General features: G+C 35.3%; 1 long non-coding RNA gene across 2 annotated transcripts in view; it reads right to left on the reverse strand.

The window, feature by feature from the left end:
- The window catches only part of LOC132666826 (uncharacterized), a 158,923-nt gene that overhangs the window by 90,925 nt on the left and 42,147 nt on the right, over window positions 1-25,851 (reverse strand). Inside the window, exon 3 of one of the 2 annotated variants that reach the window (XR_009604863.2) lies at window positions 6,700-6,804. The exons of the other annotated variant lie outside the window; for it this stretch is intronic. This is a non-coding gene — a long non-coding RNA (uncharacterized LOC132666826). Of the gene's footprint in view, window positions 1-6,699; window positions 6,805-25,851 lie in introns of those variants that run through there. 2 annotated transcript variants of the gene reach the window in all.

Raw genomic sequence — 25,851 nt, forward strand, 5'->3', positions numbered from 1 at the left:
GGAGAGTGAAAAAGACATTTCAAGCAAATAATAACAACAAAAAATCATGATTCACTATATATCAAGAAAAATAGACTTTAAACTAAAAATTATAAAAAGAAGCAAAGTCATTATATAATAAAGGGGTCAATATATCAAGAAGATATAACAATTGTAGATATTTATGTGCCTAACATGAGAGTACTTAATTTGTGAAGTAACTAATAGAGCTAACAGGAAGAAAACCAGTAATACAAAAATTATTGGAGACCTTAATATCCCACTCTATACAAGGAATTGATCATCCAGATCAAGAATCAATAAGGAAACAGCATATATGAATAACACTATAGACCAAATGGAACTAATAGACATATAAAACATTATGTCTAATCACAAAAGAATAAACATTCTTCTCAAGTGCACATGGAACATTTTCTAGAATAGACCATATGCTAGACTACATAACAAGTCTCAGCAAATTCAAAAGGATTTAAATCATACCAAGCGTCTTCTCTGGCCACACTAGAAATCAATAACAAGGAAAACTGGAAAATTCACAAACTCATGAAAATTAAAAATCACTTTTCTAAACAATCAAGAATCAAAGGGAAAATTAAAGGGAAAATAAAAGTTTCTTGAGACAAACAAAAATAGAAAACAATATATCAGAACTTATGGGATGCAGCAAAAGCAGTTCTAAGATGGAAGTTCATAACACTAAAATGTCTACAGTAAGATCCCAAATAAACAACCTAACTCAGTGCCCTAATGAACTAGAAAAAGAAGAACAAACTGAGCCCAAAGTTAACAGAAGAAAGGAAGTAATTAAGATTAAAGCAGAAATAAATGAGGGGCTTCTAGGTGGTAGTCAGTTAAGTGTCAGACTCTTGATCTCAGTTCAGGTCTTGATCTCAGGGTCATGAGTTTAAGCCCTGCTGGGTGTGAGTCCTACTTAAAAAAGAAAAAATAATAAATGAAATAGAGAACTGAAAAACCATAGAAAGGAATAACTAAACTAAGAGTTGGTTCTTTGAAAAATTAAGTAAAATTGACAAACTCTTACCTAAATAACCAAGGATAAAAGAAAAAGGATTCAGATCAACAAAATTATAAGTGGAAAAGGAGAAATTGTAACTAACATCACAGAAATTCAAAGAATCATAAGAAGCAACCATAAATAACTATTTGCCATCAAACTGGAAAATCTAGAAAAAATGGAAAAATTATTAGAAACATACAACTTACCAAGACTGAATCAGGAAGAGATAAAAAAATATATATATCTGAATAGACCAATTGCCAGTAAGGTGATTGAATCAGTAGTCAAAAATCTCCCAAGACAGAAAAATCCAGGACCAGATGGCTTCACTGATGAATTTTACCAAACATTTAAAGAATTAATACCAAGATAAAGAAGATGTGATTTATATATACAATGGAATACTACTTGGCAATGAGGAAGAAAGAAACCATGCCATTTGCAGCAACATGGATGGAACTGGAAGGTATTATGCTGAGTGAAATAAGTCAGCCAGAGAGGGACAGATATCATATGTTTTCACTCATATGTGGATCTTGAGAAACTTAACAGAAAACCGTGGGGTAAGGGAAGGAGAAAAAATAGTTACAGAGAGGGAGGGAGGGAAACCATAAGAAACTCTTAAATAAAGAGAACAAACTGAGGGTGAATGGGGGGGCAAGGAGAGGAAAAATGGGTGATGGGCATTGAGGAAGACACTTGTTGGGATGAGCACTGGGTGTTGTATGTAAGCCAGTTTGACAATAAATTATATTTAAAAAGAAAGAAAGAAAGAATTAACACCAATCCTTCTCAAACTCTTGTAAAAAATTGAAGAGAACAGTCCAAAATTCATTTTATGAAGTCAGCATTATCTGGATACGAAAACCAGAAAAGGAAACCACTAGAAAAAACTACAAGCCAATGTCTCTTATGAGTATAGATGCAAACATTCTCAATAAAATACTAGAAAACTGATTTCAGCAGCACATTGAAAAAACTATTCAAAATGATCAAATTGGATTTACCCCTGGGATGAAAAACTGGTTTGACATATGCAACTCAATCAATATGATACATCACATTCATAGAATGAAAGAAAATAATCATATGATCATATCAATAGATGCAGAAAAAGCATCTGACAAACTTCAGCATCCATTCATTATAAAAACTCTTAACACATTAAGCACAGAAGGAACATATCTCAACATAATAAAGACTATCTATGACACTGCCATAGCTAATATCATACTTAATAGTGAAAGGTTAGGTTTTCCTCTAAGATCAGGAACAAAATAGTGGTGCCCACTCTCATCACTTCTATTCAACATAGTATTAGAAGTCCTAGGTGGAGCAATCAGGAAAAAAAAATTTGCAGATGACATGATTTTATAAATAGAAAATCCTTAAGACTCAAACAAAAAAAATATTAGATAAAATCAATGAATTCAGTAAAGTCACAGGACACAAAACACACAAAAATCAGTAGTGTTTCTATACACTAATAATGAAATTTCTGAAAAGAAATAAATGCCATTTTCAACAGCATCAAAAAAAATACAGAAAAATAAATTTAAGGAAAGATATCTATGCTGAAAAGTATAAGACATTGATGAAAGAAATTGAAGAAGACACAAATAAATGGAAAGGTAGCCTGTGTTCATGAACTGGAAGAATTAATATTGTTAAAATACTAAAAGCCATCTATAGAATCAGTGCAGTCCTTGACAAGATTCCATTGCATTTTCTTCAGAAATAGAAAAAATACTCTTAATATTTATATGTAACCAAAAAATTCAAGGAAATAGTCAAAGAAATAGTTAAGGAAATCCTGAGAAAGGAAAACAAATCAGGAGTTATCACACTTTCTGATTTCAAGCTAGACTATAAAATGACGGTCATTGAAACAGTATCAAAACATGAAAACAGACAAATAGAGCAACAGACTAGAATCAAGAGCTCAGAAATAAACCCAAGTATAAACAGTCACCTAGTATTCAGCAAGGAAGCCAAGAACATTCAGTGGAGAAAAGACTGTTTCTTCAATAAATGATGCAGAAGTAATTGGATATTCACATGTAAAAGAATGAAACTGAACCCATATTTTACACCATTCACAAAAATTAACTTGAAATGAATTAAAGACTTCAATGTGAGGCTTGAAGCCATGAAACTCCCAGAAGAAAACATAGGAAGAAATCCTCTTGACATGGGTCTAGGAAATTAGTTTTTGGATATGACACCGACACTTGCAACAACAAACAAAAACAAGTGAGGACTATATCAAATCACAAACTTCTACACAGCAAAAGACACCATCAACAACTATGAAAAGGTGACCAATGGGATGAGAATAAATATTTGCAAACCATATATCTGATAGAGGGTTAATATCCAAAACATATAAAGAACTTCTACAACTCAATAGCAAAAAGACAAATAACCTAATTAAAAAGTGGGCAAAGGTATGTTAACTAAAATTTAAATTTAATAAAAGTGGGCAAAGGACCCGAATAGACATTTCTTCAAAGAAGGTACACAAAAGGCCAATAGGTACATGGGAAGATGCTCAACATCACTAACCATTTGGGAAATGCAAATTAAAACCACTATGAGATATCACCTCATGCCTTTTAAAATGGCCAACATCAAAAATTCTAGCCTGGATATGGAAAAAAGGAAGCCCTTGTGCACCATTGGTGGTATTGTAAATTGGTACATCCACTATGGGAAACATAGTGGTGGGTCTTCAAAAAATTAAAAACAGAGCTACCATATTATCCAGCAATTTCACTTCTGGGAATAACTCTAAAGATAACAAAATCACTGACTCGAGGAGATATCTGTACCCCCATGTCCACAGTAGCACGATTGCCAAAACATAGTAAGTGTCCACTGATGGATGAATGGATAAAGAAGTTATGGTATAGATGCATGTGTGTTTGTGTGTGTGTGTGTGTGTGTGTGTGTGTGTGTGTGTGTGTATACATATACAATGGAATATTATGCAGCCATTTTGACAACAGGGGTGGACTTTAAAGGCACTATGCTAAATGAAATAAGTCATACAAATACTGCATGATCTCACTTATATGTGGAATAAATAAAAACATAGAAAATGAAATTAGATTTGTGGTTCCCAGAGGCAGGGGATGGCCTGGGGGAATTGGAAAAAGGTTGTCAAAAGGTACAAACTTCCAGTTAAAATAAGTACTAATGATGTGATGTTCAACATGATGACTATAGCTCACACTGCTGTGTGATATGAAGGAAAGTTAAGAGTTCTCTTTGCAATAAGAAATGTTTTCCTCTTTATTCTTTTCTTCTTTCTTTTCTTTTTATATCTATATGAAAAGATGCATGTTAGCTGAACCTATTGTAATCATTTCACAATATATGTAAATCAAACCATCATGCTGTATGCCTTAATCTTATACAATGATGTATGCTATTTTTTCTTTTTTTTTTTTTTTAACGTTTATTTATTTTTGAGACAGAGAGAGACGGAGTATGAACAGGGGAGGGTCAGACAGAGGGAGACACAGAATCTGAAACAGGCTCCAGGCTCTGAGCTGTCAGCACAGAGCCCGACGCGGGGCTCGAACTCACGGACCGCAAGATCATGACCTGAGCTGAAGTCAGCCGCTTAACCGACTGAGCCACCCAGGGGCCCCAACTAATTATTTTTTCAATAAAACTGGGAAAAAAGGATATTGTAAAGCAATATATAATAAAATTTCATGTTCTGCAAACTGAGGGTTGATGGGGGGGTGGGAGGGAGGGGAGGGTAGGTGATGAGCATTGAAGAGGGCATCGTTTGGGATGAGCACTGGGTGTTGTATGGAAACCAATTTGACAATAAATTTCATATATTAAAAAAAATTTCATGTCCTAAAAATAGTAAAAAAAAAAAAAAACATTTACCTAATTACACTACTTCTACTTCTCAAAGATTCTTCTAATTCTGATTTTAAAAAGTCAGGTGTTCATTATTTTTGTTCTCTCTGAGCATAGGTTCTATCTATGTCAGCTAAAACATGTAAATAAATAGTAGTAAAAAAAAATGAAGCTCTAACATCCAGCTGCTTACACTGAAATCTGAATATATAAACTTAAATGCTGAAATGCTTAGACTAATAATGCCTTAATCACTTTGTTTTTCCTGTCACTTTTTAACATTAGGTTCCATGTGTTGAGCTTCTCTGTCTAATGCAGAGTCAGGAAAATGTAACCCCTACAACTCATATTGCATGGGTATCAGGAAGGCAAAGTGTTTATGTCTGTCTGCTCATATATATGTATGTACACAAAGTACTTTTTCACTCATTTATTCTCTCATTGATTCATTCATTCTGTGATTTAGCTTTCATTCACTTTAAAAACCTGGAAGGCAGAATAGAAAGAGAAAAGGATGCAGTCACCATCTCTGCATTAGATCAGTAAGATGATTTTTATATAAATATTTAATTATACACCACTTTAAATTGTTATTTTTCCATCTCTGATGATTCAGATACAATATAATTCCAAATCTCCTTACTGTATAAATTATAAAGAACCAGAGAATTCAAATCTAAGCAATACTCTGTTTTTTAAGCATCGGGTATCATAGATCCTTTAACTGCTCAATGATTGCTTTTTGATTGTAAAAAAGAAACTTCTTAAATCAATTATTCCTGATAAAATATACTGGAATTGCCTTCAGCAAGTGCCTAATGTATCTGTGCTCATAATCCTACAGTAAGAAGATATAGGGTTGGTGGCCTTATTACTCTTATATATTATACTATAAGTACTATATGTAAATACAAGATCACTGCTCAGATGAGCACAGTTTTGTACCCAGACAGGCATCCAGGGTCTTCAGTGGTGACTTTCTCCTCCAGTCTAAGACAACATATGAATGAAACTGGACTTAAAATAGTGGGACACTTCAGCAGGGCTCTAAAATGGTGGGACACTTCAGCAGGGGAGTTAAATGGCCTGAGCACTGGATAGGCAGACTGGACAGCTATAGAATCACACCTATGTTATGAGACAGGTCTAGCTATGATAACACAAAAGCAGTTCATTGCTCTAAAGCGGTGTAGTGGCCACTTGTTCCTGGAAAAAAAATACCATATCCTTAATGCAGAAAAATTTAATAAAAGCACTTGTCTTATTTTTTTCAAGTTTTTCAAAATTTTCAAATTTTATTTAAATTCTAGTTAGTTAACATACAGTGTAACATTGGTTTCAGGAGTAGAATTTAGTGATTCGTCACTTACATATAACACCCAGTGCTCAACATAACAAGTAGCATTTGTCTTACTTGGTGGATGAGAAATTGACCCAGATAGCTTCAAAGTACTTTGCCAATTCTAAGATTCTAGATTCTCCCTATAAATGAGAGATGCTCTATGTTTAAAGAGCTGAAATGTTTAACAGCAAAGAAATAAGCCTCAAGAGAGATGACACAGACATGGCCACTAGTCTCAGATCCTATGAACTAAAGAAAAGCAAACCAACACATGATCAAGGAAGGCCATTTCCTCGAGGCTTTGCAGCTTTTGTACTTTGATGTTTTTGGTGGTTTTCAACCTTCTTTTTGCATACTGGATGCTGGTGGTAAGAAGACAATGAAAGGAAAGGATTTGAGGAGCTAAGTTAAAACTGGCAAAGTAAAAAATGTCAGGACATACTTCACCTACCTTATCATCTTATCTCAGTATGTTGTGAGAGCTAGACAATACTATAAGATTGTCTATATTTGAGAAAGTCAGACAGACAGCTTTTCATTTTGATATCTTTAAAGTGTTATCCTGAAGAGGAAAAAATAAAAAACAAAAATAAAAAGCTAGTATGTTACAAATACTTGCTGTATAAAGATTTAGTGAAATGAGAGAATTCAAGTGTGAACCACAAGAGACTATCATCATAAAGAAGTGAAGAGCGTAAAGTTAATCAGTTTGGAATTTTTCTTTCTATGATTCAAAACACATTTCTCTGAAAATGTTCCTATGTCTGAAAAAATACATATCACCACTTCTCTACATTTAAAACTGCTAAGTTAAAAAGTCAAGGGGCATAATTACACTATAATTTATTAAATACATATATGAATCTGACTGCCTGCTCTATCATTTATTACACATAAAATTCCAGTTTTGGAAATTCTTATAATTTTAATTAAGTATTTTTAATAAAAAGCTAATTTTATTAAAGCTTTAAAATATAAGTAATGTTTTATTCAGATGTCCAAATCCAAATAATTTAGCAAGGTTCAAACATCTGCTTCCAAAGCAGGCTTAGCAAATGTTAGACAATAAAATTGTTTCTCCACCCACACTCAAATAATGTGTAAATGTTATACAGAGGTTGCTGGAAATTAACAGAAAGGCTTCTAAGTTTTCACTAAGTCCCAAATAAGCAAGTGGACTGAGAAGATTCTATGTGATTTGGAAAACTAAAATGACACCTGAAGGATAAAACTCAGCCAGTCATTTTACAAATAAGAAAAATAAATCTAGAACGGAAAAGCAAATTACCCAAAGCCACCTGTGAGCTTGTACAAAAGTCAGGCTCAGAACCTGAAGCCTTTTGTAAACTCCTCTCTCCAGGGAGTTTCTCCTGGCAGACCTATTCTCTCCCAGGACTCCTGATAACTATTTTGGGTTCACATGAAATAATATAAATTAATCTGCATTTGTTTGAAATGAAATAACTGACAGAAATTTAAATCATTAATTCTTCTTATATTTTGTTATCCAAAAACCCACTAATACTCATTAGAAAATAAATTTAGTTTTCCACATTAAGATTTTGAAAGTACCATATGCTTAAAGCTAACAGTTTTATTGATATAGTTTTTATACCATATAATTTATTCATTTAAAGTGTACAATTCAATGTTTTCTTAAAATATATTCAGACTCCTAAATCCATCACCACAATTTTAGAATGTCCTTTTACCCCAAAGAAACCCTACTCCTCTGAGCCATCATCCCCAAACCTCCTTTCCACCACAGCAGTAAGCAACCATCTACTTTCTGTCTCTATTTTGTAATTTGAGACATTCATGTAAGTGTAATCAAACAATATGTGGTCCTTTATAACTAGTTAAACACATTTTTTAAAGACCTAAAAAAAAAAAAAAATCCATAGAGGCATTTCTTCAAATCTCTATTTTTTGTCTCTTTTTCAAGGGGGACTTTGCAAATTTAGTTCAAACTTCATTTTTCCCAGTTTTGAAAATGTGGTTTTAGTTTTATCATCAGGAGCATGAGAAATGTTTTGCCGTACTGAAACTCTAGAGAAGTATTCCAAAGTCATTGCATATTCTTTTGTGCCCCCTGCTGGCTGAATGTATTAATGTATTTTCAAAATCAGTCCCTTAGAACTCTTTTCCTTGCTTAAATCTTAAAATACTGAACAGAGCACATAATTATTGTTATAAAATGTCATTTAAATTTGTTTGCTGAGTGTATCTTATTCTTTTCCTAGAAATTATAAATCTTTGAATTAGGCCTAATCAAAACGCTGTCCAAAATATTTACCTTCTTAACACTTCTTATTTTTCACAAGGAAAATGTTTAATCTTAAAAAATTTCATTTCAGTCCTAACAAAAACATAAAAGCTGAAAGACTTCTGAAAAGAATAAAACATACAAGTGATAAAGACTTTGCTAAAGCAATGTGTGTAGACTAATAAAAATGGAAAAAATAAATATAAAAATTCAAAACATGTATAAATAACAATAAAGTTTCTCTAAGGCTTAGAACCATGCAAAAATTATTTTTAGTATAATTACTTAACATACATATTGCTCTTTGAGTATCACTCAATTTTAAGTGTCTTTCAAACTGAAACTTCAATATTTATCCAATATTTCACCAATATTAAGTTTCTTTTCATTTTTTTAAGTCAAAGTAGGTAAAATTTATAAAAATTTTTCTATGGTCTTCATAACAAAATATTTAGTGTTCCAGCATAATAAACATTATAATTATTTTTAAATTGTCAATAAAATGCCATCTCATGCTTCAAAATATATTTAAAAGTCTTAGTAGGCATTCAGCCATTTTTATACCATTATCCTCTAGTCTTAGAGAAAGTTTTAGAAATTTTCAGAAGTGAATGTTTCATTTAATATACATTACCCCAAATTTCTCTCCTGATTTAAAAAAAGAAGAAGAAATAACATTAAAAAATTCATTTGGGACAGATGAATGAGTGTATTTTATTTGACTTTCAGTTAATTTGCTATTATTTATATGTGCTGGGTAAGTTTACAGAAAGTACTTTATTCCATTTTCTGGAAATTTCAAAACATATCCATGTGCCACATAGGGCAAAGAATTTTTTTAATCAGTTATGTGTAAATAAATCTTTTGAGTTACAGAATACAAACTGGGTTACTGTATTTAATTTTTTAATAAAATATTTTAAAAGGAAATGTGTAAGGAAGATATGGAGAACAAATTATGTCTTTTGGGACATTTTATACTTATGCAGAGTACAATGAAGAAAGGAATGTTGCATTAAACCTGCATTTAGATAAAAAGCTTTGGTTCCCGAAGGTTAACAAAGCATGATCAGTCACAGGAAATGCATCGCAGGGCTTTGAACATAGGGATCTCATCATCTGTTAGAAGGGAGAAGGAAGGGAAAGGGCAGTTGGTCTTCATCCATCATTACAAAGGAGAATATCTTATTTTCAGGATTATCAGCAGGACTTATGAGTAAAGAAAAACTGGATGAGGGGAACATGTTTACATTGATCATTATTGCCATATATAAAGTATGTTTTTATATTCACTACTGCAGCTACCTCTTTCAAATGGTAAAATTTACACATTTTAACAGAAAAAAATAATGCTGGGTACATTTTCCTTTCCCTCTTTATTATATAGCATTGCCTGCAAGCTTGATCCAAGTTCTTGATTTTTTAATAAAACAGCCTTAATTTCTCATCTATTTCAAGAATATTATCATTCCTCATTTCTCATGGGGTTTCTAATACCCTTTATTTAATTGTAGGTAACCTTTATTTTTGTACTATAGGATCTTTTACCTTTACTTTGTCAAAAAATCAAAGAGAACCTTAAAATGGCCACAAGGCATTTTCTAAGTTTGTTTTACATTTTATAAGAGGCTAGCTCAACTCCTCTTTCTTATCAAAAGAAAAGAAATAAAAAATTATAAAATGATTTATTCTCTTGGCCTGGTGATACTAGATGATGATTTCTAATCTTCCTTGAGAATAGAAGACCTTGTCTTAAAGGAGTTCTACCTTTCCTTGGAAAATAGCCAATTACTGTTTACAACTCCAGCACTCTTTGATACTGATCAGTGAATTCAGTCTCCTGGCCCTCAGATATATTGATGTTTACTCTATTAAGCAGTGCACATTTCAATACAGTGAAACACATGTTCAGTTGAAACCTGATCCCTCTGCTCTTCAGCTCCCATGTTGCAGAGGTTAGAGAAAAAGACAAAAGATCATTGGTGACAAAAGCAAATTAAGAGCAGTCTCCAAGTGCCTTCTCTTAAGGCAATGAAGATGTTAGAGATCAGTAAGGTAGATGCTTTGGGTAAAGCAAATTTATAGGAAACAGACTTGGGCAGGACACCTGATTAGAACCTGCATGCCTGATCCCAGCTTTGCCCTCTATGGTGGCCATATGCTCCAGTGATAGCCCCATATAATTTCATTACAGTAGGAAACCTGGAGCCACATCCTGACCCTGACAAGGTAATGAGGACTGCCAGACACAGTGAAAGCCTTTTGTTTCTGTGCTAAGATTTTATAGTTATAGCTTCCATTTCTTATCAGTCTGCATTTGTTACCTGCTTCTAAGTCTTGGACAGGAATCCGTCATCAGAAGCATCCAAATGGAGACCTTAAAACAGATGGCAGTAACAGGCACATCTCCAGTCTGGGAGGCAGTGTTCCCAGGGGTAACTGGGGATATTACTAACATGGTTATTATGATTAAATGTCTTACTTTATTTTTTTTTAAATTTTTTTTAACGCTTATTTATTTTTGAGACAGAGAGAGACAGAGCATGAACAGGGGAGGGTCAGAGAGAGAGGGAGACACAGAATCTGAAACAGGCTCCAGGCTCTGAGCTGTCAGCACAGAGCCCGACGCGGGGCTCGAACTCACGGACCGTGAGATCATGCCCTGAGCCGAAGTCGGCCGCTTAACTGACTGAGCCACCCAGGCGCCCCTAAATGTCTTACTTTATACAATAGACATCTTTGCTTTTTTTTTTTTTTTGTGAACTGATGAAATGTGTGAATCTGATATTTCCTAAAAACTTTCCATGAACATTTTAAGTTATCTAATACTTACTTAGATAAAAAGCCCTCTATGCCATTATACCTATTAAGAAACTTATTTTTTTATTTCCTGACAAAATTACTATTACCTTCAAAGTTTTTTTCACATTTATTTAATTGTAGGTGACCTTTGTCACCTTTATATATATACAATATATTCAAAGTGTTATTCTCTTACTCTTTACTAACTTTACTACCAAAGGATTGGGAATTGGGGATTGGGGCTGAACAATATCTAGGGTTCACTGGGAAATGCTCAGCTAGAGAAAAATAAGAAACTTTTCCTCACTGCTTCCCCCTTAATAGATAAATAATGTGGGAAGGAAGATAGGAAGGATCTTGGAGAAAGAAACCTCCTCAGGGATGGTGTGTGTTGAGTGTGGTGCAGTTGTTCCCATTAAGATGTCCTCCTCCAGAAGACTTAACCACTGTCTTCTAAAATTAGATACACAGTCTTCCAAACTCACTAGACTACCAAGGTCATCTCAGCCTACCACCACCACCACCACCACCACCCCGCCACAGTGCTCTCTCTCCCCCTATTCAACAGAGCTAGCCAAGTCAAGGAATAAAAATTAAGTCACTATCACAAAAAACATGTCCCAACTTTCAGCATTAAGTGGGCATCTAACCAAATTCACTATGAATTTGTGAAAAAGATCCAGTGATTGGATTAAAGCTAGAAACTTATCAGAGCATTTTTGTTACACATTCCAGACCACAAGTGCACTTTACTAAATTAACCTGGTTTTGAACACTAAATGCTTTCTACATATATGACAAAGAATTATATGTATGTATGTATTTATGTCCATGTATGAAAATGATATAATTAACTCATTTAAACTTTGTTAAAATATCAAAATAGTTTATAAATACAATTTTAAAAGAAAATAACTTTTTTTCAAGCAGCATATACCCAGATGCTAGGTTCTTGAGATACTCTAAAATAAATCCTGATGAAAAACATTGAATAAATTATTTCTATTAAAAAGTCTAAGTAAAAAGGAGAAGTACAAAAAAGTCTAAGTATATGAATGAAAAATAGAATGTGAATAAGGAAAATACTTTAGAAACGTTACCCACAAAAGTCTTTCAAACTGCATTTTAATTTCTAGATTCTATGATCTAAGAAAACCTCATTTTTGTGGTAAAACTTACAAATAAAATGCTAAAAACTGAAATGGAAAAGAAATTGCATTTGTTACATTTAATGCCATTTTAAAAGCTGAGTCAAAATTGAATGTCAGAGCTTACGTTTATTATACACGTGTTGGAGCTCGTTAAAGCTTTCGTGGAGTACTAAAATGCCCCGTAGGGATCCTCAAATAGTAATGGAGTGGTCAGAAAATGAAATGCATGTTTCTAATAGCAAATAGTCCTGTGCCACATCTACATCGATCACAAAATACCTGGAGCGAATCTTGGTTTTCAGTTTTTAGTTATAGCATCATTTGTTTACATTAGTCCTTTGCATCTCACAGTCTGTTTATTCTTCCTTCTTCCTTCTGAAGCAGAGGTGGGATGTTTGAGAGAGAGGAGAGGGAGAACAGGCAGTTCTGCTTGGCTAGTTTAGGTCTGAAAGAAAATGTTGTCTATTTCAGAGTTGGCTGAGAGGCCAGGGAGCATCTGGACCCAGGCTGAAAGAAAAGTTGAACAGCTTCTTACCCTCTCCTGTTCTTCAGCTTTACGGGAGGAGGAGTGGCTTCTTTATTGCGTAAAGAGTGAAATTTCAGACAGAACTTCAGGCACATATTAAAATGTAAGACCAAAAATAAATCCCAAAGTCAAATATAAATACTTCTCTGGATTTTCATTGCATTGAATTATTATTGTGATTTTTTCCTTAGTTAAGAAATGAAGAGATAAATTTGCTGCAATGAATGAAAATGAACAGATTTTCTTATAATTTATTTTTCCTATCCAAGAAAATAAATGGGCTGATTGCTCATTAACAGAGCAACCCACTTCCTTTTCAAGATGAAAACAAACCCTGTCAAGAGTTTTAAGGATTTGTCTTATTTCCAAAGAAAGCTTGTTGCTTAAATCAATGTTTCAAATGTTGTGATATATCTGGTTGCCCTAAATGAGGTTGTGATTGATTTCCATCGTAATCTCAGCTTTTCTGGTTGCAACTAATTTGCTGAGAAAGCTGCAGTGATCTGAAACTTCCATGCTAGCCCTCAGTTAACACAAGTCAGCTCATCCACTCTGAGCCATATAGAATGACAAAACATGACAAAGTAAGAATAGCACTACAGGATTTTGTCAATAGTTGTAACTCTCAAGGAAACAGTGCAAAACCTGAAGGAAAAACAGATCTCCTCAATAGGCCCAATTCAATAGGAAATGAGCAGAAAATGGAAAGTGAGGAGTAAACAGGACAATTTTATAGAGAATTAAGCCAGGATTTTCTGGATATGGGGATTTACAGCCCACCCATGGGTTTCCACCATGCAGGCATACAATACATCCTTCCATGCTTACTTTGTATTACTATATGCATAATAGCAATAATAGCTCCCATTTTAATTTTCACAATAATTAACATGTCATTGTGCCCATTTTACAGATGAGGAGCTATACAACAAACTCAAGGGCACCCAGCTTTTATGTAACTGTGCCAGTTCTATCTTACTTTGAGCTTAGCTACTATAACTCTATCACATTTTCAAATGGTACAATTGGAGGAAGTACCCAAATATATTACTAGCATAACCTATTTTCAAATCTAGAGCACAGAAACCAAAATTCTAGAGGGTAGAAAATATGCCCTATTGCACAAACTCTCAAATTGAGTAGGAGTAATTTTTAATGTTGAAGGAAGTCTCTTTAGGCTGTTGTCTCTAAAATTCTTATGAGTCTGCTAAATAATATGCACTTCCAGGCTGTTGTGAAGAGTGAATGAGCTAACTCATGTGACCCTCCTGACATAGTGCTGCTCCTCTCTTCCGCCTATGAGGACCAGTCTTTAAGGCTTCATTAATGATAAGAAAAGTTGATGAAATATGCATTAAGACACAGTATTCTCTTACAAGACCTACATAAAAGACGTCTCCATGGGCATAGGGACATTCTAGAATTAGCAAGCAGCACAAAATGTTTTTCTATCATTGAGTATTCAGCCAATGCTATTTTCATCCCCAAGAGTATTTTGAAGGCAGTCCATGACATCTGGGAAGTTTTGCTCTGTTAACCATTTAATCACACAATATTCACTTGGAAAAAGATACTTTATATCCAGAGGACTTTTTTCTGCTGTTTTATGCAACTTCTCTTAGAAGTTAAGTCCTCTTAGACAGTAGGCAAATTAAAGCATGTCTTCAGTTTTCCCTCCATTCTAAACCTGGTATAAGAAATATGATCTTGAAACTTCCTGAATATTAAGATTGCTGGCTCTGGTTCAAATTGATTAGAAAACAGCTGAATTAATTGGGAGAAGGAAACGGGGAAATATGGAATCAGGCCTTGTTCATTCACCAATTAGCCATGTGTCTTGAAGACATTTCTCCTACTGTCTGGACATCTGTTTCCTCAGTTGTAAAATGAAGATGGTTTGCCATATAATCCCAAGACTTGAATTTCCAAATCCATGATTTTGGTAAATAGAATTTTGAGCCCACCACTTTCTGACACCCACAGGGGACTGTGAGACGCTCCTGAATAAACCCTAAAAGAGGAGAGCAAGTGGCAAAATGGTCTGGATCCAAATTACTTAGACCCCAAAGTTGAAGCATCTCAGAGTTTTAGATCATCCCAATCTTCACTCATCTCTTTTTGGTTGTGTTTTTCCCCAACAGTCTGCAAAATCAACGTGGAGATGACATGAGTGATAGTTTCTAACATAATCAAATTCTGCAGTGCCTTCAATGCTTCCATTTGTGAGCAGGAAAAGCAAACAACAGGGAGCTTCTCCCTCCATTATTCTTCTCCAATTATAATAGTTTAGTAGAGAAGGGATGTAAAAGAGACTTTGACTTTACCTGCATGGCTTATTTATTCTATATAAAGAATGAACTGAAGCAAATACTTTAACATTAACATTTATTAATCTTGAAAGGTGAACACCTGAGTTTTTGCTATATTATTTTCAGTATTTATATTTTTTTAATTTTCAGATAGAAAAAGCAGCACAAGACATTAAACACAAAATACCAAGACAAAAAATTTAAGATTTCCTGAGAAATCTTAACAAACTTACTTAGTAAATTTGAAATCACATATGCATTTTATTTTTCTAATCCCTAAATTTGTTAATAAATTGAATATTTCTTTCCTGGAAAAAAGAAAGAAGAATTCAGAAATGACAAAGTAGTGCTTGCTACTAAATTAATATTTTGGTTTTCTACAATAGCTATAATAGATACAAATGTCCCTAATTCTTCAAATTCTTCCAATCTCTTCATTGTCAAACCAAGTACATCAAGATTAAAACTACATTAAAATAAATATAATTCAATGTGCGTATGTTTACATTAATTAAATAATTTTAGGTTACTGGAAAATTGATACTCTTACATCACCTAGCTATTAATTACTTGTTGTAAATATCATATTTACTTTCATACATAATGTACAGATATATAAGATGCACCTCAATTTTATAAGAAATTTTTTTGAAAAAATTTAAAGTGATTTCAAAGTTCTGGATATGTGATGTAAGCTACTAATTCCGAAAGGAAAATATTAAATCCCAAAGCTAAAGAAAATGTACTAATATGTAATTAAATGTATTAATATGGACATGGACTAGGTAACAAAACAGAACATATTTGCTAGAAAATTACATTTTACACTATACACAGGCACTATCAGAGCAAATAACATTATTGTATTTTAGTGCATATTAGGGACTAAAAGGCAAGCCACATTATAAAATAACTTTGTCGTCTAATGGAAAACACTAAAGGCAAATACAGCAGTAAAATCTTATACAAACAAGCAGCAAAATAAAATTGAAGGAATTCCTAAACAGGTAGTTTTTAGTATATATAGACAAATCTTTTAAGTTACAAAAATGTAGAAAAATAATCTTGAATAAAATGTCTGAAAGAAAGAAAATCCAGCCTTAAATAGGAAAATAAAATAATATATAATGCATTATAATAGAAACTGGTGTTTCAATATCATTTGTACAGATGTAATAAGCAGAATAAGTATGAAAAAAAAGTACCAAAAGTTTCAATTCTTATCCTCAAAGACTAGAGTAAAGCCCTCATCTTCAAAAGCAGAGAAACGGCCCTCCTAGAAATCCATTCTTACTGCTAGAATCCAGAAAATTCTCTTTCATCATCACTGGCTTCTCTCTACAGATACTGAACCACCACTCTCTTCAAATAATAAATCATTCTACATAGAATTGGAGACATTGCTAATTCCATACATTTAAGGGACTTTAGCACTACCTCTTGCTATTCAACATACCATGACGTCCTAATTCATTTACACGCTTATCAAAGAGGGCCACTTCCTTTCCCCTGTCAGGGTCATTTCAGAAGCCCTGCCATATACCCACCTGTTCCATTCCTTCTTTCTGAATCCTTTAAATACACAAGGACAGTCACATTTGAAGTTTACACTGCCCTTTGCCTATTCAGAATTACAGCTACATAAGTGTATCCTCTGAACAGTTGGTACAGACTAATAAAGCCGAGATTTTATTTTAATTTATTATTGATACTGACTTTTTTTATTTTTTAATACAATTTATTGTCAAACTGTTCTCTATACAACACACAGTGCTCATCCCAACAAGTGCCCTCCTCAATGCCCATCACCCACTTTCCCCTCTCCCCCACCCCCCATCAATCCTCAGTTTGTTCTCAGTGTTTAAGAGTCTCTTATGGTTTGCCTCCCTCCCTCTCTGTAACTTCTTTTTCCCCTTCTCCTCCCCCACGGTCTTCTGTTAAGTTTCTCAAGATCCACATATAAGTGAAAACATGTGGTATCTGTCTTTCTCTGCCTGACTTATTTCACTTAGCATAATACCCTTCAGTTACATCCACATTGCTGCAAATAGCCATATTTCATTCTTTCTCATTGCCAAGTAGTATTCCATTGTATATATAAACCACATCTTCTTTATCCATTCGTCAGTTGATGGACATTTGGGCTCTTTCCATAATTTGGCTATTGTTGAAAATGCTGCTATAAACATTGGGATACATGTGCCCCTATGCATCAGCAGTTTTGTATGCCTTGGGTAAATTCCTAGCCAAGATTTTAAAAAGCCCAACAGGTTGCCTGGATCTCTCTCTGATCACAGTTTTATTCCATCCTTGTTCATCCACCATTTGCATGGACACACATATAAATTTCATTTGAGATTCTTTTGATACAATATTTATTATTATAATTAGACACAACGACCTTTCATGAAATTGGCACATGCTAACACAAATCTGTAGTGTTCCTTCTCATGTCCAGAAATTTTAACAGGCACATATTGTACATTTTAAAAGAGTCCACCTCTTTCTTTTTTTCTTTTGCTATGCACCATAAATATCAAAAGAACTTTGGCAATATATCTGATCTATGAAAGGCAAAATTTGGTTTTTCTCCTAGCATTATAATTTATTTAAGTTGATGATTTTAACTTACTATGTACTAGGTGTATTTTGTGCTTGATATAACTCTATTCTCCTCATTAATCTGTAGCAAAAAAAAAAGAGTTGATCTATCTGTGTATTTCTACCAATAGTTGATACATTTTCATTTCAATGGTTAATAAATTCTGAGTTTCCTTTATCTAATATGCAAGCTTATAAGATGTGGTTGTGGCCACTGTGGAGATTGTTTCATTTGTTCTTGTGGTATTGTTACATCTACCAGCTTGTTGCTTCTCTTCTTGATTTCTAGAATCTTCATTGTCTATTCAGGTTTCAATAAGCAAAAGGCTACTCAGCAAACTTGTTCCTAATTTATTTTACTAAATCATTAATAAGGAGCATCTACCTAATATTAGAGCAATATATCTATTAATTTGAGCTGTGGATTATGGTACCAATAAATATAAAACTAAAATGATAAAGGAATAACCAAAATTCTACCTATAACAAAGTGCTGTGCTATTTTCCTTTTTAAAAAAATGGGGGCACCTGTGTGGCTCAGTTGGTTCAGCATCCAATTCTTGATTTTTGGCTTAGGTCATGATCCCAGGGTTGTGGAATTGACACCTACATGGGGATCACACTCAAGATACTTAAGATTCTCTCTCCTCCTTCTTCTCCTCTCCCCCACTCATGCTTGCGGTCTCTCTTTCTCCCTGTCTCTCTCTCAAATAAAAAAAATGGATGTGAAACCTTAGGCTTGGCTAAGTTACTTTGTTATATCATCCCACCACGGCATGGCTATTGTCCTTCATGCATTCTTTGCAAATAATAGACTTATGGATTGGACTTTCTATCAACATTTCCCAAACCTTTCTAGGTATACTTTTCATTCATAGTGTGCATAAGTGTTTATCAGAGTTAACAGAGCAATTAAATAATTTAATAAATTATTCTGATGTGAGCTATGTATACTGTTAAGTAGAGACAGTGGGATAATATGAACTTCCTTCTGCCTTTAGGCCAATCCTTTCTTTTATGTCTCCAATTTTTAACATTCCATTCATAACACAGGCACTGTTATAATTATTTTGGGGGAAAATAATGCATCTTCTGTATTATCAAACACAGCATATGTAAAAGTAAAAGAGACAAAAAGAAATCTCAGAAGTAACAGAGACTGAAATGTCATTCAAAACAAAGAATTGCTCTGTGGTTTGACATTAGCTTCCCTGACTCCCTAGTGTGTCTAGAAGTCTCCCTCCCACAGTGCCATGGCTTGTTCCTCTTATAGCTGATGGACTATCCAAATGGCACAGCTGCTCCCTGTCTGTATTCCTGCTCTTCCAAATTCTGCCACAACCAACTCTCCTCTCTCTATCCTCTCTGCTCCCATTAATGGAATCTGCTGCCTCAACTAACGCAAAGCTGTTGCTCACCCTCTCATCTCTGCTGATCTCTTCACTTTAGCACCAATGTACCATTTACCTGTTTATTCAAAAAATATTTTTTGAGCACCTTATATGTAGCAGGCACTCCTTCAGGCACTTGGCCTACAGTATTAAACAAAACTATAGCCTGCATTCTAGTGAAAGCAATACACAAAATGAGTAAATACAAAAAATAGTGTGTAGATGATGAAAATTATTACATGAAAAAGGAAAGTCAGCAAAGAAAGTGAGGACTTCTAGGGCAGGAAGGGTGCAATTTTAGAGAGGGTGATCAGGCAAGTGACATTTGAGCAAAGATTTGATAGAGATGAGGGAATGAGATTTGAGACTGCCTAGAGGAAGAGAGTTCCAGGCAGAGGAAATACAAGTGCAAAGGCCCCAAGGCAGTGGTGTGTGCCTGGAATGGAAGAATAAGGAAGCCAAGGTGGAGCCAAGTTAGTGAATGGTGGAATGGTAGGAGAAGGTCAGAGAGGCAATAGGATGCCAGCTTGTGTAGGGCACATACACTTAAATTTTCCTTTTGAGAGATAGGAAGCCTTAGGAGGTTTTGAGTCAACAAGAAACATGATTTGATTTACATATACAAAGAATCAGTCTGGCTGTCCTATTGAGAAAACACCACGGGGATATAGGAGCAGTGATTGAAGAACAGAAGCAAGAAAATAAGTTAGGAAGCTATTCCAAGCCCTCAAATGAAAAAGCATGGTGGAAAGGTAAGAGTTATGATTTGGGATGCATTTTAACATGATTTATCCATGGATTTGATGTGAAGTGTGAGATAAAGAAAAAAATTTTTAAAAATGACTCTAAGTATGCTAGGGCAAAAAACAAGAAGGACAAGTTTGCAACTTACTGACATAATCAGAAATTTGCTTTTAGAGGTGATATATTTTAAGTGCTTATTAAATATTATTGGAAATGTCAGAGAGATGACAACATATCTGAATCTGGATTCTAAAAGAAAGATCTGAGCTAGAGACAAATTTGGAGAGCTTTTAGGACATCAAATGATATTGAAAGCTACAACACTGTGTAAGAAGTCCAAGATTTGAGTATATTCATTCAAGAGAAGAGATCCAAACATTTAGTTCAGGAGAAACTTGAATTTAGAGGACAGAGAGATAAGAAAGACCAGCACAGGAAACAGAAGGAGAAGGATGTCAGCTTAGAGGAAACCAAGGAAATGTCATCTTCTGAAAGCTTAGCAAAGCAAATGTTTCAATGAAGAAGGAATGATTGACTATGTCAAATGTCTCTGACCATAAAGGTATGAGAAAGCCTTAGATTTGATTGCTGGATTAGCAATATTTGTCTTTGGTGACCTTAATAAGGAAAAAACTTGACCAGAGTGGATTTGAGAAAGCATAAGAGGAGAGTAATCACAATAGCAAATATGGACAATTTTTGAAGAGATTTTCTGTAGAAGAGAATCGAAGAACGACTGTTAGGCTGAAGGATGTAACAGCCAAAAGTTTGTACATGGCCAGGAATGATTCAGTAGAGAGAGATCAAAGGTATAGAGACAGAGGAGAGATTGTTGTAGAGATATCTACTGGCAAATAAAAGAGAATGGAATTCTGTGCATTCAATCAGTGAAGGGAAAATGTAACCTATGGCCACCAAAAGACAGTGTGCAAGAAAAAAGCAGATGCAGGAAAGTAGGTACATTCCTGGTGGGAGCATTTGGAAGATATCTTCTGTGTGTTTTTATGTTTTTTTGTGAAATGAAAAGTAGCTGAGAGTGAGGATGAAGGAGAAAGTGTTGCATGCTTGAAGCAGGTAGAGAAGATATGAAAGAGTTGAAGAAAGTGACTGAGTGAAGGGACAGTTCAACCCCATAAGGGCCCGCTGGAGATGATTAGTCATAAAGTTTAAGAAGACCTGTCAACATGGTTGAATGTTCTCCACAACTTGGAGCTAGATAGTTCATGTTAGGCTGGATTTGGCTTTGACCAAATGATTCTGATTTTAAAAAGAGAATAAAGGGGAGTTTTAGGGTATATGTGAGGGATGGATTATAATGGTGGCACACAGACTTCACACTGGGTAAAGAGGGACATAGGTAGATGGGGTGATGTGAGGTAGTAAAAGTGGTGGAATCAGTGGTGTCTGGGTAAGGTCCAAGTTTGTAGGATCTTGGATAGAAAGCATATGCACCACAAAGATGAGAGTCTGAGTGGAGGGGTGCTCGAACTGAGATGATGGAGGGGTTGTCCTTATCAATAGCAACAATGTCTGAAGACGCCATCAAGGGAATGAGTGACTGAGGTTGAGTGAAGGAAACTGTCTTTGAAGAAGAAAATGGCAAGGAAGTAAGAGGCCAGGATATTAGAGAAGTTATATCCATAGGCATTAAAATCAAGTTTAAGATCAGAATAGCATTGAAATGACTAAGGAGACAGTAGCTGAAAACTTCAAGGAATACTCTGGAGTAAATACATGTCTTATCAAGACAATGTTATACAATTTGGAGAACCTTCTTTTTTAAAATGAATACAAAATGACAAGTAAACATCAAAAAACCCAGAACAAGAGAAAACCTTACTATTATTAGTAGCATTAACTGCCTGACATTCCTGTTATTTGCCTGAATCCTCTTTAGTTATCTTTTCATATGACAGTGATTTTGTAATATTTTCTATAGAGGGAATATCAAAATAATTCTGTCTTTTCTCAAGTGTAGCTGATTGAAATTTGGGGGTTCTTTAACATTTATAGTTTGTGTTTTCTTAATAATTGATAGTTTTTTTTCTTTCAATTTCAATAATTTCCTTAATGGTAGTGCTACAACTGAAGCATCTTCCAGTTTCCTATTCAGAGGCTCTTGTTCAGGGACCTGTGCCCTAAAAACTGTAGCCTTTGTGGTTCACTTGGGAAGGGTCCCATCAGCCACATAACATTCATTTTATTCTCCTAGGGTGTGGATGTCCAAGATGTCTACAAGAACAGACTGTCTCTAAGTGCAGGTGGTGAGGACCCCCTCCAGGGTATATAGAGAGGTCACCTGTGAGGAAGCAGCACTCCAGCCCTTCAACATCAGACTGTCACAGTGGCTTTCCTTCCCTTGCCCTAGAGGAGCTAGCCTTGGAAGGGACATGAGGGGTCCTGAAACCTAAACTTTATTGGCATCATAGTATATCCATTTCTGGATTTCAGGAGTTGGGGAGAGAAGGAAAAGAGTCAGAAAAGAGGATGTACAGGGTACCTGGGTGGATCAGTTGGTTAAGAGTCCACCTATGAAAATTGGCTCAATTCATGGTCTCATGGCTCATGAGTATGAGCCCCACATTGGACTCTGCACTGCCAATACAGAGCTTGTTTGTGATTCTCTCTCTCTCACTCTCTCTGACCTCATGCTCTCCTCTCTTTCTCTCAAAATAAATAAATAAACTTTAAAACTTTAAAAAAGAAGAAAAGAGGATGTACAAAACCATGTGGGGATAGGGATGGTGACTCCAGAGGCCTGGGCTTGTGGATGGGATAAAGAGATTAGTGGTCTGAGGCAAACATCAGTAATAGCATTTGGCAATGGGGGATAGGAGTGGCAGAAGCAGTAAGTGGTAACGACCCAGAGTCCTGGCCACTTCTTCATTTCACAGTGGTGATACAGGGTCAGAAGAGTGGTCTGAGTTGTAGGTCATTAGGGCTCTGTTCTAAATTCTGAAATGCTGATCCCTATGGCTCCATCTTGATTCTTGTGAAGTGAGATATGGAGACCAAGGAGGAGGAGGATCTTACCTGTGACACAGCTTTTGATCCTTTTGGAAGAAGCTGAGGACAGACAAGCAACCTGGAATGCAACATGGACATGGGGCTAGCTTGGCAGATCAGGTTTCCTCCAATCTAAAAATTTGTGGCATCAGTGCCTTTAGCAACCTCCAGAGCATTCTCAGGAGAGACTTGGCTTGCTCCTCTAGGGTTCAGAATCTTCAGGCTAAAATCAGACTAATCAAGTACAGAAAGTAACAGAGAATCCAGAACTGCCAGCTGGCTGGGGGTGAAGGAGATTGGACAGCATCTCATATTCCTCCTGGCTCTAAGTCTAGACTTTGCTCTGCCTTTTGCATTCAAACTCCACCCAAAAATATCTGATGGTATTAGCCAGGTACAATTTACTGGAGCTAAACTGAGACCAAGAGGTGAAGGCCAGAGCAAACCCCTTTTTAGCTGAGTATAAGGAAGAACACTGGCACAGAGCTGACATAGAATGGGCTCTGCTGCAAGGTGGTATGTTTTCACACTGAAAACGTTTTAGCAAAGACTGTAGGATTTCTAGAAAGAAATGATGTAGAGAGGAATCATTCATAAAATAGGAAGGTTGGAGAGATAAGTTCTAAGTTTCCTTGTAACTAAAAATTTTAGAATTCTTTCAGGCTTCTATGAACTTCTATTAGTCTCTTCTTATTTAACATCATTTCATGTTAAGTTAGTATTTCTCTCCACCTACATTATAAGCTTATTGAAAACAGGTGCCATAGTTCATTTTCTCTTTGTATCCTCAGTTTTTATTAATGTATTTGAGAGTGCGATAGAATGAGCAGGGGAGAGACAGAGAGAGGGAGTGGGAGGACATAGGATCCAAAGTAGGCTCTCTGCTGACAGCAGAGAGCTTGATGCAGGGCTCGAACTCACACACCATGATATCATGACCTGAGCTGATATCAAGAGTTGGGTGCTCACCTGACTGAGCCACCCAGACGCCCCTGAAACTAAGTCTTAGTTGGCTGATTGGTGCTTTTGTATACTTATATTGTTAGTGGGGTTGCCTAGTATAAAAAATTACTATGACCTCTTCTTTTCATAATGTCACATTGATAACAGTAAAAAAAAAAATAGGGCAACTGTTAAGAAATTATGAACCTAGTTTTAGGGTTACGGAAGCAGATTGTACTAGTTCTGCTCTTTTTTCCCAAAATAAAATAGTTTTAAAGACAAAGTTCACATTTTAAAAAAAATTCTTAAATGTTTATTTATATTTGAAAGAGAGAGAGGGAGAGAGAAAGACAGTGCATGAGGACAGTGCAGAGAGGAAGACAGTGCAGGGGAAGGGCAAAGAGAAAGATGGAGGCAAAATCTGAAGCAAACTCCAGTCTCTGAGCTGTCAGCACAGAGCCCAATGCAGGGCTCAAACCCATGAGTCTCAAGATCATGACCTGAGCCAAAGTCAGACACTCAACCAACTGAGCCACCCCAGTGCCCCAACAAACTGACTTTTATTAAAAGTTGATAACAATGAGAATGTCTGACAGTAGGGGTTTGGTTAAATCAATGTAGTTATGGTTAAACATGGGGAAATGTTCAAGAAATATTGCTTTAAAAAGGAAAAACATCTTTTCACTTTCATTGAACCAAAATTTCTGTACCCTCTCCATAGGAAAGTGTTCATGTGGTTTCTTTCTGGTGCTTTTCCCTTCCATTTTCAAATTGAAACAGTGTAAAGACATGTTATGCTCAGTCTTTCTTCATCTTGATCTCCTTGGGTCCCAGAATTATTTTCTTCCAATATGAAAAGGCTAGAAACCACCTTTCTTCTCATTCCCTCCAGCCAACTAGCTTCCTTATAGCTCCTCATTGGAAACTTATAATTAAAAGTGCCCAAATACTACATAGCATGACAAGAGGAAAAGGGTAGAAGCAAAAATCTGGGCTGACCCTGACCAATGTTCAGCACCGGTGATTCTTTCAGAGCTGATTTGTGTCTCTATTATGCTATTTCACTTACAAAGTCAACTCTAAAACTGGTTGTTACAGACAGATAGAGCTAAATAATAGAGACAATTCTGCTTCCTTGGGAATGTTATGTTAAACAACAACACACCTGTATTCTGAACTTTTTCCGCTCACTCAAAAATCCACACTGGTACCTCACTATAGACCAAGGATACCAGCCCTAACTAAGATACATCTAAAGTATAGGGCATTGGACAGCAGGCAAGGAAACTAATATGGAAGGCAGGAAAGGTAGAACTCCATGTTACCCAGAAGTTAGGAGTTTGGGAGAGATATTGCCTGTAATGACAGAGGGGACAGGCCAATGCCTACTCCTCAAAACTGGAGGGGAAATGTAGGAAAACTGGTGGTGAATGCTATATGTGGCTGTACTGGCTCCAATCATGGAGGTGTTTCAAGAAATAGTCTCAGGAATGATTCACCCAGTGTGCAATAAGCAGATATAAAAGTAAATAGAAAAAAATCCATAAATTCAGAGTCTTAAAGGATTGGAAATACCAAATACTTCTAAATCCCAAGCATTAACAGATGGAACTAAAAGAGATTTTGAGAGCAAAGGTGAATAAAACCTTTCAATTTAGTAAAATGACTAAGGGCAATGAACACATGGAAGGTGTGGCCTCCACAGTTACACAGTTATTACAGTGAACCCCAGGGATGAAACAAGGAGACAGAGAGCAAGAGCCAGACTGAGATTAAGGAGAGTGTGGGGGAGCTAAAGAGACAAGAAAGCAGAGAAATTAAACAACTTTGAGAATTATTCTTAAAATACCTTTTGAGTGTGGCTAATGGCA

Source organism: Panthera onca, chromosome B2 (genome assembly GCF_046562875.1).
Source record: "Panthera onca isolate mPanOnc1 chromosome B2, mPanOnc1 haplotype 2, whole genome shotgun sequence".
NCBI classification, from domain to species: domain Eukaryota; kingdom Metazoa; phylum Chordata; class Mammalia; order Carnivora; family Felidae; genus Panthera; species Panthera onca.